This window comes from Triturus cristatus, chromosome 9, assembly GCF_964204655.1.
Source record: "Triturus cristatus chromosome 9, aTriCri1.1, whole genome shotgun sequence".
NCBI classification, from domain to species: domain Eukaryota; kingdom Metazoa; phylum Chordata; class Amphibia; order Caudata; family Salamandridae; genus Triturus; species Triturus cristatus.
Genome location: NC_140592.1, coordinates 1,137,530,110 through 1,137,542,786, shown reverse-complemented (window position 1 = coordinate 1,137,542,786; position 12,677 = coordinate 1,137,530,110). Strand labels below are relative to the sequence as shown.

Genomic DNA, 12,677 nt, shown 5'->3' with positions numbered 1-12,677 from the left:
CTCTCTCGAAAAGCAGCTTCCAGACTTTGAGAAAGAACAGTTATAGAGGGCTGCTTTTGCATTTATAATAGAGTCTTTGTTGGTATCAAATGAAAAACACAATGTGAAGAAGGCGCGCAATGTGCACAGCTGCAAACCCCGGAAGGTCTGAGATATTCAAGTGATCATAAAAACAGGGGCATATTAAAAGTGTGGGCCAGTCTGGTTGCTGTTAAATTTCCGAGCCTATGTTTGTAATCATGTCTCAGCTCCTGCTCCATAAATATAAAGCAAAACAAAAGTGAGTAGAATGCAATAACTCATAGAAAAATATTGAGCAATCAGCACCAATTCAATTTACTATCCCTCATATAAATAGAAACAGGATGCATGCGATGCTTTAGTGCGTGGCGTCCAACCTAGGTTCAGGAGGACCAGACCCATGCCAGACGTCGGGATAACCTCTGACTATGTAAATCAGTACCATTTACATGCTATGTAAACATATTTTATCTGGCTATCATGGAAATCAGGCACTCCTGTGTCAACTTCCTGGTAACCCAAACTCCATCTTCATTTAACTTCCTCACCCCCAACCGTACATTAGATGAGGCACAGACTTCCTGCAGACACTCTTAAAGCAATACCTAACTAAAAAATGTCCCTACCCTACATAAGAGTACATAGTTCAACCCACTTCCTGTTTTTTGTCTGCCTTGCAGACTTTTAGAGTAGCTTTGTAAAACTTCCATGTTTGAGAAACTGGGTGGTGGTGGTGACCTTTAGGCCCAGAGTCCGCCTCCCGTTCATTGCTGGGTTTGGGCAGTGGGCGGATTACTGTTTCACTATCCACACACAGCACGATTTGTGGCCGCCCCCTCTGGGGCATTGAACTGGAGGGAGCAGGTGTGTGCTTCCTCCTTTGCTAAACTTCATCTGGACACACGCAACGGCCATTTTGATTTGGGATGCCTGCATATTGGTCACACTTGACATGCTGGATTTCACAATATAAACTAGAAGTGAGGGGCTGGCTAGCAAGAGAAGGTCCTTAAGAAACTCAAGTTAGAGGTGGGTGCTGCGTTTGACCAATGCGTTGTTAGCAGATCCCCTGTCTTGTTATTTGCAATGGTTGAGTTCTGTCTAGTCTCTCAGCCCTTTTGTCCAAGGTTGTGTTGGTGTTTGGAGATCAAATGCTATTGCAAGAGGATGAGAGAGTCGTCCTCTAATAGCTCCTGAATTTCTGGGAGTCACCGGGACTGGAAGGTCTATCAGAAGCCAGATGAAAGACCCTTATGACTTGTGTGCAGCTTTGTCCTTGAGTTTGGACAGTTGTACCAGGAAGTGAGTTGGGCCATATTCCCTTATATATGAGGGAGTGGGTAGGTGCCATTTGCCAGTTGTTTATAGCTTTAAGAGTGCCGGCAGGGAGATAGAGAAGCAGTGGGGCGACGCTCCTCTGCATTACCGGAACAGCCGCCACTGCCTTCATTGCACTAGAGCCCACCCACACACTGTCTCTGCTGCTGCCCCTGCTTTCAGCTCTTCATTCCTTCCTTTGATTGTTCTCAATTCATAATATTTCTTCATCCCAAATGTAAGCATCTCCTACTCCTCGTGACAGGGCATAATGACTGTGTGTATCTTTAGGAACTGTGATTTACCAGCATCACCTCCTCTGTGGATGTGTGTTTGCCAATTAACCCATATTGGCTGTTTGATCTGTTCTCCCTGTTTGCTTCCGAAGAACTGACACTGTGCGGGGGGATTACAAACACATAGGTCATCTTGCCCTTGCTTGCGCCCTCCTATTGACAGCACGTCATGATTACCTCTCATAGCTACAGCCCCCTATACATCGGTATTTAATCGGTCTCTGTCAGCTTGTTATCTTCTTATGAAGCCAGATCCCTCCTATATGACTTGAAAGTAAAGTGAAGCCGTGCCGAGTTCGACGCACGACCAGGGCATCTACCTCAGCAAGCAGGAAGGAACATGGCGGATTCTGGAATCGGTGGCGATCCCAGCCAGTGCCACCTCCTACCTGCACGTGACCGGCTCAGAGCGAGGCCTGCTGAGACTTCCAGATGCGCCCCTACGTACAGTGCTCCTAGGCGTAGGAGCATCGCCCCACTCCTCCTTGAGCAGTGCAAAATAAAAATAAAATGATAATAACAAGAAGTTATCATTTTATTTTTCTTTGCGCCAGCCAGGTCGGTCGGGCGGGACTGGCTCGCAACAGAGGGAGTAGGAGTAGTTTGCACTTCCTACCTGTGCATGATGGCTTGACCGGCCCTCTAGGGCCGGCCAAACCGTCATGCACACTTGGCATGTTCTCCATTGGGCTGTGTTGCACAGCCCCGTGGAGAACATGCCGAGCTTCTCCAGGCACTGCCTGAGCGGCCAAACAGGTCGCTCAGCCCAATCACGACACTGCTCAGACAGCATCATGATTGGCTGGGAGAGTCCGGAGCTTGGGTGCTTCCGGTGCTGCCAGCAGACGGAGGAGAGGCATGCGGTAGCAGGAGAGGCGTGTGGCGTTCGCTGCGGTGGAGGAGAAGGTAAGCTTTTGATTTCACCCTCTAACCCCCTCTCCCAGCCTCACCACCCCCGTTCAGAGGCAGCCGCCACTGTGTAGGTACTCAGACAGCCAAGGCAGAGGTCTTGAGACCTAATTCACACACAAAAAATCAAAGATATGCTCTGAAGTCCAAATTCAAAAGGGTAAATGGACAGGTGGAGATCTTCGCTCGACTAGATTGACGTCTATGTTGAACATACGTCCCTGCCCAGCGGCAATTCAGCAACTCCAAGCAAAGATTAGCAGACATTACCTCAGGACAACTCCATGCATCTGGCAGTCCTCACAAGTGGAAGCAAATAAATACAGTCCACACCCTCTTCCCTACAGCTGTGAAAAGTTAGAGAAAGAGTGTGCGGGCATGTGTGTGTGTGTCTCTGTGCGCATGCATGCATCATGATGTATGTCATGATGTGTCTGAGGAGAGTAGTGTTAGATGTGCAATGAGAAGGTTTTTTTTATTCATTCCCAATTTACATATTTATAATTTTCTTTGTACGTTCGTCTGTTATGTTTACTTTTCATATAGTAATTTGTACAGGTGTTTGTAATAGATAAAACTATCTGACCATTTTTTACATTAATTTTTATTTATTGTTAAATAAATCTTTAACATTTGTAGAAGTTGTTTTTTATGGTTGTGTGTGGTGTCTAAAGTTATTATACAATTTTTTATGTATTTATTTGTCTATTTGTATTAGCTGTTAGGCCTTTCTCTTGCAGGACGTGTAAGTGGCCTTGTGTGGTGTGCGACCTACCCCAAGGCTTAGCTTCTGCACATATAAGCCTGTTTGATCTGTAGTGCCACTAAAATAGATGCATGTAACATTTGTAAATTGAAGCTAACATCAGTTTCTAGATGTGTTTTTTATAGTTGCATGTGCCTCCCGTGTCCCTCCTTAATTTTCCTTTCTTCAGTTTGTAGTAGATATTTCCCATTTTCAAGTCACTCCCCCTTGCCACTCTCACACATGCATAGAATTCAGCAGGGCCGGATTTAGCACTGGTGGCACCCATTGCGACAATCATTTTTGGTGCCCCCACACTCTATGACCACCTTCTCGGATTCTATCACTGCCACCGAGCAAAAGTGCCCCTCATCTCTCCAATCATAAGTTATAGCTAGAGACAGTGACCCCCTGAGGTCAGCGCACCCTCCACAATTCAGCGCCCAGCGCAACCGCACCGGTTGCACTGCCCTAAAGCCGGCCCTGGAATCCAGGACTACATGTGCATAGTTATATACATTCCTGGTGAACTTGAGAGATAGGACCGGCATGGGCTGAAACTACACCTGTTCATTGGTGAATTATATTTTATGTATCTGTAGCAACTAAAGGACTACTCAGGGGCATAACACAGGCCCCTGCGTCCCCCGCAGTGTGGGGGGGGCCACCAAGCTCCAAGGGGCCCCCTCAGCACTGCACTTCGACCAGGGAGCTCCTGATAGAGTCCTGAGGGGGCCCCTCCACGTACCTTGCAGGGGGGGGGGGGCTCAATTATCGTTATGCCACTGGGACTACTGCTACGCACACTCTATAATGCCTTTATGCATTGCCCTCTGAGATTGGCTTTTTGCAATCCTCATCCTTTTCAGGAGTGCACCTGGAAGGCTGCACCAGCTGCAAGTTTCCAGGCTCACTCCTGGGGAAGTCTTTTCAGGAGTACACCCGGAAGGCTGCACCAGCTGCAAGTTTCCAGGCTCGCTCCTGGGGAAGTCTTTTCAGGAGTACACCCGGAAGGCTGCACCAGCTGCAAGTTTCCAGGCTCACTCCTGGGGAAGTCTTTTCAGGAGTGCACCTGGAAGGCTGCGCCAGCTGCAAGTTTCCAGGCTCACTCCTGGGGAAGTCTTTTCAGGAGTACACCCGGAAGGCTGCACCAGCTGCAAGTTTCCAGGCTCACTCCTGGGGAAGTCTTTTCAGGAGTACTCCCGGAAGGCTGCACCAGCTGCAAGTTTCCAGGCTCGCTCCTGGGGAAGTCTTGCAACCTGCTCATGCCCTGGCATTTCCACCGTGCCACATTGCAGGTAGAGTCCTATTCCACGCATGAAAAGGCAGCACACCTGAGAAATTGCATACTATCTTCTTTTTTATCACGCTGGGGAAATATTGTTCCCTCTGGAAAAACCCCTGCCGCTGCCCCGCTGTGAAGTTTGGGTGTGTTCTGTTCCCAAAGTTTTCTCTTACTTCAGCTAGAGCCTGGGGCAATTCTCTGAGAGTTTCAATGTGGTGAAAGAGTTAAGGAGGTCATAGAGGGATCCCAAACAGATGTCTGTTTGAGTTTCTCATGTTATTTTCTAATCATATATGTGCATGCATGTTTGTAATTACAGAGCTAGTTATGCACACATTATAATGGTAACTATAAACACACGAGTGAACAGTCATGCGTGTGTGTGTGTCAATGTGTCAGAGAGATGAGTAAACACTGAAAACTCGAGCCAGACTCGAGCCACATTCCTGGCTCTGCCTCAGACCGTGGTCTTCTTAAGACACATGAGTCCAAAAATGAGTCAAGCCTTCATGTGGCTGCAGTCCCCCACCCATGCTCGTATCTAACGTGCCAAGCAGCAGTGACCTGTAATGTGAAATGAGTGAGAGAAAGATTCCCATCCAGTGACTGAACTGCACAATGTGAAACAAGAAATCATGATCTCAACCCCATCATGTCCATTTAACAAACTGTGTGCTCTTAGCCAACTCTTTCCCCATACCTTCCTTTTCCTCGATATCACGTGTGAACACCATGAAATATGAGTGGATGTGCCCTGTACAGAAACGTCTTGTATTTGATTTAGTAGACTGTAATGTTGCTTCACGTATAATAACAGCGTAAGTCCCATGGTGATGCACGTGGCTTCTTGTTTCACTTTTGGCGCCATCACTTGGGTGGGGAAGCGGCGGAGGGAGAACATAAGTTCATATTTACAAACTATCACGTTTAGTAAGTGAAACTCAATACAGCGATGGAATCTGACCTACTACGGTGTAACGTTTCTGCATGTTAAATAAATACACTTTTTTGAATTTTGAAGAGATTTTATCCTATGTTTGCACAAAGTTTGAACATTTCCAATGCTTGGCTAGAGCAGGGGTTCTTAGAGCCAGGCAGACCCTCGCCTCAGCTGCTGCTCAGCTCTCTCTGTTTATCTTGTGGCACTCCCGCAACTGTGTGTTGCTATTGTGTGTAAAGCCAACCGCGCCCTCACAACAAGACGTGCACACATACTATATACATACCAAAGTATGTAACGCAGGGTTGGATTGGTAAGGCGGGCACTTGGGCAATGGGCCAGTATCTGAGTGGGCCGCTTTTTTGCCCAGCATGGTAGCCGGGCTGTGTCTCTGCTGTTCCGGTGCCGTCCGCGGCCCAGCGGGGGCCTGCGCAGCCTTTCCGGAGGCAGATGGGCCTCTATTACCTCCCTTTTGCCAGTGTGGCAGCGGTGTCATTCCCAGTCTCCCGCTGGGCCGGCCCGTTGATGTGTGCGGATTGACCAGGGAGTCATGGAGTCATTGGCCAGAGTCATGGCAATATTTGCATTGTTGTATCTTAGTGAAGTTAAGAAAACATGCCTCTTTTAGAGAACCGCCCCCCTGCCTTCTTTTCATAATACTTAAAGCAGTGAAGCAGTATTTTGGGAAATGCGCAATCTGTAAACGTCGGCTCCTTTTATTTGGGGTGCCTGGGACTAATTTTGATACTAATCCAACCCTGATGCAAAGAATGTACAAAATGTATCATAATTACCATCTTGTTGGTTTTATTCTCATACCTTACGGCACACAACAGCCAGGGCCCCTCTGAGTTTAGGCTGCAAAGCCCCACACTGTCACTCTGTCTCGCCGCGGTCGTGCTCTCATCATAGCAAACGCCCGAGTCCTGGCCATTTCTAGGCCTGGAGTCCATTACCTCCTCGTTAGTCTTCCTCGCCACATGACTAACACAGTGAGCTTCAGCTCCACAACAGAACCCTCCAAAGCAAAAAGTCAGCATCCCATGCCTCCCATCCCTTCCCAATATGGCCGACCCATTACACCCATGACCCCTATAAGAGGCAGGCCGGCCCAACCCATCAGCCTGTTTTTTTTGTTCTGCACTCTCTCCAGAGCGCATCAGGTAAGTGGTGCCTGCTGTAGCAGGTGCGTGGGTCCAGGGTTGGAGGTCCTGCTCTAGCGGACCCTAGGGGCATGGACCTTGTTTTGATTCCCCTACTTGTTACCCCCGGTGTGTGTGGCGGTTGCTGTGCTTGTGCCGGTGAGGCTCTGCCTTAGCGAGCCGTGGGTTTTCAGGTGAGGGGGGGTTTGCGTGGGGGCCGGTCTTTCCGGTTCCCTTGTATGTGGACGGCTATGGTGCTCGCATACTGCAATAGATCTGTGTGCAACAGCACAAACATGCCTCAGCGCGACAATTCTTACATGCTTTAAATTACAACTGCATGTACGTCTGTTTGCATTTACATTCCCTTCGCCGCCCGCTTTTCGTTGTATTCTGCGGGCGGCAGCAGTATGGAGCTTAGACTTCCGAGTGTTGCGGGCGGGTGCTTTGCATTTCTCTTACCCTGTTGCCAACTCCTGCCGCGTATTCGCCTGCCCGCCTGCCCCTCGTGGCGTTGGGGGAGGCGGCGGCTCTGCGGGGCTCGGTCCGACTGTGGGCCGCTGTGCGACTCCGGCGCGACGTTTTATGCGCCGGGGCGGCCTTGGGAGACGCAGGCTTACCTGCGTCCTGGTACACTCTTCCGGCTTGGGTGCGCTCCGGGGTAGGCGGCGTTGCTGGCTGCGCGCTGTTGATCCTCGCGGCTCGTTGTCCCGGGAGCGGGGCTTCGTTGGGGGCGTGTCCCGCCGGGTGTTTCTTCCGCCTTCCTTGCCTTTTTGGGCGCCGAGGGTTTTCTTTCGAGTCAGGATGGCAGAGAGACACAGTCTCTCTATTCCGCTTCTGACACATGTGTCTTTGCTTTTGGGTTATCATGCTGGTACGCGCTTCCTGCATAATGGTGGATGGGGATGTCCTGCCCTCCCGGGCTCCTCCGGACACGATTGCCCTGCAGTCCTTTCAGGACAGGGTTCGGACCGCTGTTTCAGCGGCTTGTGCGCTGCGCTCGTTGCCAGGTCCCTCCTCCCCATTCCGTCCTCGCTTGGATCCCTCCTTGGTCTTGGTCACGGGTCACGGGTTCGGTTCCCGGCGGGTCCGCTCGGTCCTTTCTTCTGTCTGGGGTCGTTAGATGTGTACCTTTGAGTTGGGTGTCACCTACTCTTCTGTTATTCAGCGCCAGCATTCCTGTAGTGGTAAACGTGCGCTTTCCGCCTACGCAGGTTCTGTTTGGTTGTCCTTCACAGTCATTGTACTAGACTTCTATTGTGGGTTTACACATGCATGAGATTCATAACTTTGTGTCGTCGTGCGTTTGCTGCCTTTTCTTACTCTTCTTTCGGCCTGGTGCTGTAGTCTTCTCTTGTGGACCAGGAGCTATAGCTCAAAGGTATGTCTTGTGCCTGTGGTTATAAAGGGTCTCACAGGACAAGGGTTCGAGTCCCGCAAACACTGTCATAGTGTCATAAGTTGGCAATATGTGACCTCTTAAATCTCTTACTGCTCTGAGACGCCGGTCGTCTCACTTTTTTGTGATCCTTCTGTGGTTGGTGGGTGCTCGCTTCGGCAGCACATTTACTAAATTTGGATCGATGCAGGGTAGTTTTGCAGGGCCCCTGCGCAAGGATGACTCGCAAATTCGTGATGCGTTCCATATGTGCAGTTGTTTTGTCCTGCTTCTGGGGCTTCTCGGATTCCATGATCCAGGTGCTTTTGCAAGGGTCGGGGTTTGCCGGATCACCCCTCCCGGGGCTATGGTTGGTCTTGTGCCTCTGGTTGTCAGGGCTGTCTCAGGACTTGGGTTCGAGTCCTGCATATCGCTGTCTATGTGTCATGGATTGGCTGACTTTCGGAACTCTGCTTTGAGGCTTTGCTTCACTTTTCCGGTACGCGTGTTCTGTCCTGGTGGTTGGGGGTGCTAGCTGGGTGCTTGCCTCTTCCTCCTCCGGTTCTGTTTTTCCCTCTCTTGGCTACTGTGCCATGCGGGAATTGTCGCCCCGTTGGGTGCGTTGTTGTGTGCCGTTGGCCTGGTGGCTTGGTGTTCTGTTGCGTCCGCTTCGGGCGCCTCTGTTTCTCCTCTTGATCTGTCTGTCGCTTTGGCTCTGTGGGGGTGGGATGCGCCGCCCGCCTTCCCTTCGGGTGCGGGCGGTGGAGGTTGTAGGCGATTGTGTTTTTACTTCGCTGTCGCCTTCCTGCGCGCTGACGTTGTGTTGCCTTCCCTCTCTTCCCACTCCTACTGCTCTGCCCCGGTTGGTTCAGGGTTCCCGGGTGGGGGCCCTGCTATGTCGGATTCTCTTGCTGGTTCCTCCTCCTTCTGGCCGTCGCGGCCCTGCCCTGCGCTCCCCCCTCCCCCGCCGCCTTGTGCTTACTGCCCTGCTATAGCGGGCTCTGGGGTTTGGGTTTTGGCGTTTGGCAGCCCCTCTCTGTGGGGGCGGCTGTGGGCTTCTATGTTTTTACAACTGTTGCGCCTAGATGCGTGTGGGTCCCTCGGCCCCCTCTGTCTGTTTGGGGCGCGGGGCTCGGTTGGTTTTCGGCTTGCCGGCGGTGTCCGCTCTGTACCTCGGCACCTTTCCGCCCTGGTTTCGCATGGCCTGGTCTGCTTTCTGCGGTTGTGCAGGGTCGGGCCTGGTTTGTGCCCGGTTGGGGGCCCGCCTGGGTCTTCCGGGTGCTGTGGGCTTTGGGGTCCTTTTTGGTGTCTCCCTGTCATGTTCGGGTTTGCGGCTGTGCCGCTCCCTCCTCTTCATGCTCCCTGTCTCGGCGGTTGGTTCTTGCCTCCCTTTTTCTGTTGGACCAGGTGCTGTGGCACAGTGGTTTGTCTTGTGCCTGTGTTCTCGTCGTGTCACGCAACCAGGAGCTATTGCTCAATGGTGGGTCTTGTGTCTCTGGTTATCATGGCTCTCACAGGACTAGGGTTCGTTTCCCGCATATGATTGTCGCGGTGTCATATGTTGGCAACATTTCGAACTCTTATACATGTCATGAGTTGCCACACTGTCGTTCTCTTATGAGGTTGTCTGTCTTGGTTGGGGCCATCCTCGTATGGTGTTTTGGGTGCTCGCTTCGGCGGCTGGTGTACTCCGCCTGGTACGTTTCAGTGCCATTCGCATGTCCCCCGCACTAGGTTTCCACGCATTTTCGTGTGACGTTCCTTGCGGTCTTGTTACCGGGCTGTTTTTTCTCATTCCGGTTGGTCTCGGTGCCTCTGGTCCTTCCTTGGTTCGGTTTGCCCGGCCTCTTCCCGCTTCTGTCCTGGTACGGCTGGGAGGTTTTGGTGCTGCTATGGACTTCTGCATCTCCTGCAGGGGCCTGGGTTCGGTTTCTTAGTCGCAGATGCTGTTCCTGTTGAGTCCCCTCTGCCGTTCTTCCGTTTGTGGTTGTTACGTTGTTGGCCGTTTTGTTGGTTGACGCCGCACTTGTGCTGTTCTGCTCTCCGATTCCCGTATTGGTTGTCGTGATCTTTTTTGTTCTGGGCTGGGTCTGTGATTTTCACTCTGGGTGATTTTCCAGTCTGGCTTCTGTTTGCCATTCCTTTGTTGCTCTGGGGTTTTCCCCTGCCTTGCTGTCCCTGCCTTGGGCTCCCGGGTGTTTGCTGGGTTCGCCCCTGTTTGTGGCTGCCTGTGTGACGGTGTTCTTCTGGGTCCCTTTGGTGCTGTTTGCTCCCTTTGGGTCTCCGGTGTTGGCTCTTCGGCCTTCTCATTCCTTGTTCAGCCGGAGTTTCTGGTTCGCCCTGCCCTTCTCGCCTTTGGTGGGTGCTCGTTTCGGTGACTCGCTTGGTCCCTGTGTGGGGCGGGCTCGGTCCGTGGCGCGGCCTTTTCCCTGCCTTCTGTGCGTGGGTGGTCTTGTGGGTTCTCCGCTTTCGGCGGTGGCCTGGTTGAGTCCCCTTGGTGACCTGGTCTCTTCGGTGTCGTTTCTGTCACCTTCCTGGGTCTGTTTGTTCCCTTGTTCCTGCCTGGGTTTTCTCCTTGGGGTCGCGGTCCCTTCCGGGGGGTCCTTTGTGTGACTGGGGTTTGTTTACCCTTCTGTTTCTCTTCTGCGCCCCTTTCCCTTCTTGCGGCGCTTGCCAGTTTGCTTACGTCTGGTTCCGCTGCCCCGTTCCTCTTATGGTTTCGGCTCTCTCGCGGGTGGTGTTCTCCCTTGCGGGGTTGCTGTGTTTGTCCTCGGCTTCTCCCTTTCTGCTGTGCCTTTTTTGTTGGGTCGCTGTGGTGGGGTTGCCCTCTGTTCGTTCGGTTTCCCTTTATTTTTTTAAGGGGGGTTTTTGTTGCCCTCTTTCGGGATGTCCGTTGGACGGTGTTGGCCGGCTTGATCTCTGGGCTCTGTTTTCGGTGGCCTTTGGCTCCGTGCGGTCTGGTCCGGAGCTTTTCTCTGTCCCATTTGGGCCTTTGCTTTCGGCGTGGTTCCTGCGGGTTTTTGTCCTTCCCGGTGTCTTTCGGTCCCGGGCTGGTTAGTCCTGCTCGTGGTTACCTCTCCCCTGGGTGGTCCTTCCGCTCGTTCTGGCCTGTTGGGTTTGGCCCTAGTTCGTGGGCGTTCCTTCTGGTCTGTTGGTTTCTTGTGAGTTTCCATGAAGCCGTTTGGCTTTGGTATGTGCTCACTGTGTTAGTCATGTGGCGAGGAAGACTAACGAGGAGGTAATGCCCCGATTACTTACCAGTAATCTTCATTACTCCGAGTATAGTCTTCCTCGCCACATGAGTTCCCATCCCTCCCTTCCTGTCTGGCTATCGGCTTCATGTTGTGCTTGGTAGTTTCAGGCTGATGGGTTGGGCCGGCCCGCCTCTTATAGGGGTCATGGGTATAATGGGTCGGCCATATTGGGAAGGGATGGGAGGCATGGGATGCTGACTTTTTGCTTTGGAGGGTTCTGTTGTGGAGCTGAAGCTCACTGTGTTAGTCATGTGGCGAGGAAGACTATACTCGGAGTAATGAAGATTACCGGTAAGTAATCGGGGCATTTCCTGCTCTGCTCCGGCATCAGCGTTAGGCTCGAGAGCCCAAGGCACCTGATTCTGCTGGCGTGACCAGACTTGTGAAAGCACTGGGCCGGCTGGCGGTTCATCTGTGTAAATAAGGAGCAGGTGACAGCGAGGGCGGACAACCGCGCAGCTAGGGGCAAAAGTGAAGTGAGGGCCTGCGTGGAAGACAGGTGGATGACAGGAAGCACAAGGGCGGGGGGGGGGGTCACAGAGGGGCATCCTGAGCAATAATATGGGACAGGGGAGTGCCAAGGTGACAGGGGCGAGTTGGATAGAGAGACAGGATTCATAAATAAGAATGGTTACGTGCCATTTGCTTCTTTTATCTTCCTGCAGACTGTGCATGTGCTGTAAAGGTATGAGCAGTGGAGTAAACCCAAAGGCGGAAGGATATTTATTTATTAAGGATTTGTCTACAGGGCTTAAATGTCACTTACTGGTTACTGCAAAGCATTTGGCACACAGGAAATGAACGGGAGCATAGACAATCAAAGAAACTATCAATCAATCAGTGTTTTTTAAGTGCAACTACTCACCTGCAAGGGTCTCAAGGCGCTGGGGGGTGGGGGGGGGGGGGGTGTTGGCAGCCGGTCCTTTAAAGGTGCGTTGGTTCAGTCGAAGAGCCAGGTCTTGAGGTCTTCCTGAATTGAGGCAGTGACGGTGATTGCCAGAGGTGGAGAGGCACGGTATTCAAGGTCTTTGCTACGAGGTAGGTGAAGGATCTTCCTCCAGCTGTCTTCTTGGGGATACGTGGGAGGCGATGGCACGGGCCAGTTGGGGGGAGTGGAGGTCTCTGGTGGGTACGTGGAATGTGAGGCGCTGGTTGAGGTACTCAGATCCCGCGTCATGTAGGGCTTTGTAGGCGTGTGTGAGGAGCTTGAAGGTGATTCTTTTGTTGACTGGGAGACAGTGGAGGTCTCTCAGGTGGCCAGTAATGTGGCTGCAGTGGGGCATGTTGAGGATGAGTCTGGCGGAGGCGTTCTGAATGTTCTGCACTTTTTTGAGGAGTTTCTGGGTGATGCCGGCATAGAGAGCGTTGTCATGGTCGATTCTGCTACTGA

At 51.9% G+C, this 12,677-nt stretch overlaps 1 protein-coding gene and 1 non-coding gene across 3 annotated transcripts in view; both read left to right on the top strand.

Moving 5' to 3' along the window:
* The window catches only part of LTK (leukocyte receptor tyrosine kinase), a 583,144-nt gene that overhangs the window by 65,955 nt on the left and 504,512 nt on the right, over nt 1-12,677 (top strand). The window lies entirely within an intron of this gene.
* LOC146799504 (U6 spliceosomal RNA) lies at nt 8,201-8,307 on the top strand. The gene has a single exon (XR_014969343.1). It is a non-coding gene; the product is annotated as a U6 spliceosomal RNA (small nuclear RNA).